This window comes from Halichoerus grypus, chromosome 1, assembly GCF_964656455.1.
Source record: "Halichoerus grypus chromosome 1, mHalGry1.hap1.1, whole genome shotgun sequence".
Classification (NCBI taxonomy): Eukaryota; Metazoa; Chordata; class Mammalia; order Carnivora; family Phocidae; genus Halichoerus; species Halichoerus grypus.
Window position 1 is genome coordinate 214296218 of NC_135712.1, and position 6428 is coordinate 214302645.

Here is a 6428-nt window from a genome sequence, read left to right on the forward strand (position 1 = left end):
GGGCACTAGGTCTGGCCGACCTGGGCGGCGGGGAGGGGGGTGGCCCTGGGACCCCTGAACAGCACGGCTGTGAGCCTTATCCCAAGCGCCGGTGCTGTGTGACCTTGGGCAGGTTCCTAGGCGTCTCTAGGCTGGGCTGCCTCCGCTCCACCGGCTCCCAAGCCAGACCGACTGGCCACGGGCATTTATTGGATGCCCGCTGTGTACGAGGCTCTGTGGTGGGTGCCCAGGGACCCAAGAGGGAGCTCCTCTTGACCCTCATGGAACCCACAGTGTCTAGGGAAGACAGATAACAAATAAACCAGCAAATAAGATAATTTCAGACAACAGTCAAATGCTACAAAGAAAAATCCAACAGGGGCAGGAGACAGAGAATGACAGGAGGCCTCTCTCCGTGGAGGTGACATCTGAGCTGAGACCTGGATGACAGGAGCCCGCTGGGAAGACAGGTAGGGGGAGGGAGGGTGGGGGGCTTCGGGCAGAGAGAAGGGTGAGGGCAAGAGCCCAGAAGCAGCTGCCAGGCTCGCATCCCCTATTTTGCAGGCCTGTTGTGAGCATCAGACACCAGGTCAAGGGAATAATCCAGGCGGCCCAGCAATCATGGCCGCGGGAGGTAGGGTTGTCAGCCCCTTGACAAGATGAGAAGACTGAGGCCCAGACAGGAATGAAAGGTCTCACAGCAAACCAGAGGCCGGAAAAGCAAGATCCAAAATGCCCACTCAGTCTGTTCCACACACATCTGTGCGATGCCTACTGGGGACTGGGGCGAATCTGGGGTCCAGGGAGGAGCCCCCCAAGAGCAGGGATGGAGGCAGGGCTCACCAGGAGGTGGGGTTCACCAGGATGCCGGCAAGGCGCGAGGTGGGGGCCGTGGAGAGGGTGAGGCCGGGACTTGGGATGGAGTGGGTGTGGGGGGTGTGGGGTCTGGGATAGGGGGAATGACCTGGAGCTCCCAAAATACAGGTTGCCTTTTTGTACCGGCTCCTGCCCGCTGCCCCCTGCGCATGCGCACACGGTTATAACAGGCAAGGCCAGTTCACCTGTCCAGCTGTTTGATCCTATGACCACAGGATGAAGTTTCTATCATTCCCCTTGTTTACAGAATCGCGGTGTGACACAGCCGCCAGGTCGGATTTGAACCCAGGCCTCCAAGGAAAGTGTGACGTCAGGTGGCCATGGATCCCTGCAAGCTAGGTTATAAATGGAGCCCCTCCCTAGGCTTGCCTCTTTATCCTCCCAACCAATATATGGAGCAGGCACTGAGATAATCAGTAAGTGTTCAGAGAGGGATGAGGCTTTACTGAAGGAAATAAAATGAGGGGGGCTGACCAAGTAGGAAGGTTGAGGGCTGCTGTAAGGCTAGCCAGACCAGGCCTCACTAGGATGTGATGTTCGGGCCAAGACTGGAAGAGGCAGAAGAGTCGGCCATGGGCCAGGCAAAGGAAATAGCCCATACTAAAGTCCTGGGGCAGGACCTTGCCTGGTCTCTCAGCGGAACAATCAAGAGGCGTGAGAGGCTGGAGGGAAGTGGGCGAGGGGGAAAGAGGGAGGAGATGAGGACAGGTTGGGGACGGTAGTCAGATCACGTAGACAGAGGGAGAAGTTTGGATTTTATTCTGAGGGTGATGGGGGGCTCTGGAAGATTCTTGAGCAGAGGAAGGATGGGATCTAATCATCTCTCTCTCTATATATAGTTTATTTTAAAGTAAATCTCTATGCCCAACATGGGGCCTGAACTCAGGACCCCGAGATTAAGAAGAGTCACACGCTCTACTGACTGAGCCATTTCAATGAGTGATCAAAGATGGGGGAGGAAGGGAGAGTGCATGCAGACTCCCCCTGTGAAGTGTGAAGCCAGGGTGGGAGAGAGGGCCTTTGGGCCATCAGTGGCTACCCCCCCAGAGCATTTTCTAGGAGTTATTTTAAATACTTGATCAGCCTTCATTTATTGGAAGATTCTGTCATCGACCCCAGCTTCCAGATGAGGAAACCTGCTGAGCAGAGCAGGGGCCATCGTGGACTCACTGTGGCCCCTTCTTTTCTCTCCTGACTCTCCCTCCCCCCACTGCACAGCCTGGGCGTGGTCAGAGGTCCACCCAGCAAGGTGAGGAGTCAGAGCCCACGACTCCTCAATCCCAGGGGAAGATTTAACATTGCCCCAGCTTTGCTCTGAGTCTCCTTTGGGTTAGGGTGGTATAAATGCACTGCTCAGATGAGGCGACTCCTATGCATTCTGCACAACCCCAGCGTCAACACCCCCATCTGACATCTAGGAAGCCTTCCCAACTTTCCAAGCAGGGGCCTCACTCCTGCTCTGTCTCTGCCACCCCGCCGACAGTCCTGGTCCCTCCCGCCCTGACTACAGGGGGCTGAGAGGGTTCTGCTTGGTCTCCCCTGCTTTTCCAAACTTGGGAACCCCTCCTTGAATCCCCAGCATGGCCTAGCCTGGCTGCTCACAGACGGGACAGCCGAGAGCATTGGTTTCGCGAACGAGTCTTGTCCAACCATCTCACTACACAGGTGAGTAAACTGAGGCCCAGAGAGAAGCCCGCAAGAGTCTTAAGGTCACGGTGGGGGGCGCTAGAACCCCGGGGAGGGCTCCCCATGTTCCCAGGTGGAAGAAAACGTGTGTGACTCTTCTGACGGGGGCTCGCCGCCAACCTTGGCAGGAACAGAGGCTCAGAGGTCACCCGAGAGCCCTGGCCGGCAGGAGGGGACAGGCCTGGCTGGTGGCCCAGCAGCTCGGCTGGGGGCGGGGGGGCAGTAGGCAGAGGTTGGCGAAGTCGGAAGCCAAAGGCTTGGCCTCCCCGAGGGAGCCGCTTTCCCGGCCCGGGTCGGATCAATGGGCTGTAATTATACCGCGCCGGGCCCGGAGCCGGCGGGGAGGGAGCGGGAGCGGGCGGGAGAGAGGCGGCGGGCGGGGGAGCGCGGGCCCGGAGAGGGACCCACGTTACTTTGATTGACAGCCGTGCCGGGCGCCGCGCGAGAGCTTCTGGGGATCGTAGTCTTTCCGAGAAGCCCGCTCCCCCTCCTCTCGCGTTTGCGTTCGGAGAAACTGAGGCACGGGAAAGAGCACCTCTCTCCCCTCCGCCTACACGTCGTTTTATCCCTCCCCCATCTGACCTGGGGGACAAAAACTGACGCGTGCTAGGGGCCTCCAGGCCCGGGTGAGAGTCTCAGCTCTTCCCGGGGATTCCCGGGGGTGGGAGGTGTCCGGCGTGATTTAAAGTCTACCTCGGTTTACCTATCTGTGAAATAGGGCGAAAGGCGCCTAGTCGGCCCGCCAGCTGGCCGAGCTTTTGCAAGGTAGTATGTGGGACAAGGGACTCCTGCTTTTAAGGAGAGGCCCGCCAGGCTCAGGGGGTGGCTCGCTACTCCGGGTTTTCGGATACTAATCGAACTGGATCCCCCCCGCACCCCCTCAACAGGACTGAGTTCTGGCGTCCACGAGGCTCTCAGCGTCTCTCGGGGAGGGGGAGCCCCACTCTCCATACCCCAATGGCAGCCTTCTGATTGGCCCAGCCCATCCTAGTGCCTCCTGCCATTGGTTGCGGGTCTCTGGCTCTCCATTGGCCAGCGCTCCTGTGATGTCACGGACCCATGTGGGAGCGCCGCGGGAGGATTGGCTGGCGCACCCAGCCAACCACCGCGGAGAAAGGAATTTCCACAGTAGCTGAGGCGGCGAGGCTGATTTAAGGTGGTCTGAGCAATCCGGGGTCCCAGCGCTGCTTCTCAGCTTTTTCCTTTAAAAAAAAAAAAAAAATCCACATCATAAAAACCCAGCCAGGAACCGGGGCTGAGCCTTTCTGTACAGGGGGAGGAGAGAGATCAGAAGCTAAGCTCCTTCCCCCATTTTGCAGCTTCTTCCCGGATTCTGCAGGTGGGGAAACTGAGGCCTAGAGACGTGGGGCGTGAAGCCCTGGCAGGCAGAGTTGGCTGGGCGAAGCCTTCTCGGGGGGTAATGAGAAGGTTGTGCTAGACTGCCCAGACTGTAACTCACCCCCCGCCCCGCCCCCTGCTCTGGCTGCATGTGGCATTTCAGCGGGGTATGGAGTCACAGGCTGCCTGAGGGTCTCATCTCACAGCCTGCTCTCAACGGAGTCTCCCCAAACTCTCAAAGCTGCTCCCAAAGCCGGTGCTCAGAGCAAACCGTCTTCTCCTTCCTGGCATATCTCACATACACCATCGTGGGGGGGGGGGTCTTGTGGCTTCTCAGGCAATCCACAAATCTGTATCCGCCCCCCCCCACCCCCGTGGAATATGCCTGGTGGAAACATCTAAAGCCTGTTGGGTAAAGGTCCCCTCCTCCAGGAAGCCTCCTCTGGACTCACCAGGCAGAGTCTCTGTCCTCCTCCAGGTGCTCCCTCTGTCCTGCTGACTAGCTGGGCCCTGGGCCTGGGAGTGAGTGCTTAATTCTGCCCCCCACTCCCCCATCCTGGGGCTGGGCCCCATCTAGGAGCCCAGCGTCTTCCAACATGAGGATGGCTTATAGAATAAATACCTACCTGAAGAGCCTGTGCTCACTGTGTGTAGAGATACCTTTTGGAGGAGACGCCTGCAGGAGATGCTTTGGGGCTGGGCCTTGAAGAAATGGATTTTCTCCAGGCAGAAAAGGAGCAGGAGGGAATTCCAGGAAGAGGTAACCACGCAAGCAAAAGCCCAGAAGTGGGAGAGGACACGGAGTAGGTGATAACAGTGACTGGTGCGGCTGGAGCAGAGAGAGTATGGGAACGGGTGGAAGGAGGTGAAGCCAGGCCAGGCCAGGTGGTGCGGGGGTCTGATGCTAGCTGAGGATCTGGGGGTTTGTTCCCAGGGCCATAGGGAGCCATGGGAAGGTTTTAAGTGAGGGAGGGCCAGACTCACAAAAGGTGACGAGTAAAAGCTGCTCGGATGGGGGAGGTAGGTGGCTTGAGCTCAGGGGGGAGAGGATGAAGAGCTGGCACAGGCTGGAGGGGGGGGCGCTGAGGGGATAGGGAGCAGGATTGCTTGGCAGGTGAAGGGGAGAGAAGAGGCTAGGTTGATGCTCTGTCTTGGGGGAGAAGGATGGACTGTGGGGCCTGGCAGGGTGAGGAACAGGTCTGGGAGAAGGTGCTCCATCTAGCGACCTGGGGGACATCCAGGGGAGGCATGGCACTTCCTGGAAAGGTTTTGGAAATTAGGACTTCACAGAACACCCACCCCCCCACCCCCACCCCCTGCCGCAACTTGGAATTCCTGGCACTGTAGACCCGTGGAACTCGGTTTCTTAGAAGTTCCCAGCAGGAGTGTGGCCAGTGATTTCTGGCTTCAGCTGGATCAGCTGTTTCTTCTCCTCTCCTGCACTCACTGCCTATTCATTTATTGAGCATTTACTGTATACCAGGCTCTGCAAGAGACAGGATCTGTCCCGACACAGCCTAGTGAGGGAGACAGATATCGAATAGAACAACCCACAGAGGAACATGATCATGTCAAAACAAAAGGGAACAAACTGGTGGGACCTAGAAGGAGAGAGAACAGGATACAGTGTTTTGAGAATAAGCAGCTGGGACTAGCGAGCACTGCTTAAACTGGTGGCCAGGAGGGGGCTTTCTTAGGAGGTGACATTTGAGCTGAGACTTGAAGGAAGCGAAGCAAGGGAACAGTATTCCAGACAGAGGGAACGGTAAATGCAAAAGCCCTGAGGCAGACCCCTATCTGGGCTGTTGGGAAAACAGTTAAGAGGCCAGGGTGTCTGAAGCAGAGGGGATGAGGGTGAAGATGAAGGCAGTTGGGATCAGGGAGGGAAGGGCAGGGAGGGAGGTTTGTGCAGGGCCTTGTGGGAAGAGGGAAGCGTTTGTATTTTATTTTGATGACCACGGGGAGCCACTGAATACTCCAGTACACACACACATTCATATCTTTGTCCTCAGGATCTCTCTTTCTCTCCCTGCCCTCCCATCCTTCAGGTCTCATCTCCTAGGTAAACCTCTACAAAGAGGCCTCTCCCAGACACCCCAGATAAGGAGATTCCTCTCGTTGATCTCTGTCACTGCTCCCCAAACTCCGCCTTTGTACACACAAATAGTTGCATAATTACCAAGCTGTGATCTTGTCTTGTCCCCAGAGCGCAGAGAAGGCAGGAATCAGTTCTCCTTCACTCACCCTTATATTCCTGGAACCTGGAAGGATGCCTGGCATGTAATAGATGTTCAATAAGTATCTGTTGGCTGGAAGGCGAGTCCTTCCAGTTCAGTTCAGTAGGGTTTCGTACACTTTGCTCCCTGACCTCCTGACACAGACGCAGGCATTAATAATACAAGGCAAGGGTCTCTCTCTCTATTTTGTTCTCTGCTGCGCCCCAGTGCCTAGAGCTGTATCTGGTCCACAGGAGGTGCTCAGTACATGCTTGCTGATTGACTTAACAAAGGACCTGAGGTTTTTCATAAGCGAGATTGGAATGAGAACGT

General features: G+C 56.8%; 1 long non-coding RNA gene across 1 annotated transcript; it reads left to right on the top strand.

Annotated features, from left to right (window-relative positions):
* Positions 1 to 1253: 1253 nt before the first annotated feature.
* LOC118550782 (uncharacterized) lies at positions 1254 to 4548 on the top strand. Its single transcript, XR_013442254.1, has 4 exons — positions 1254 to 1271; positions 2074 to 2104; positions 2435 to 2520; positions 4534 to 4548. It is a non-coding gene; the product is annotated as an uncharacterized LOC118550782 (long non-coding RNA).
* Positions 4549 to 6428: the final 1880 nt, after the last annotated feature.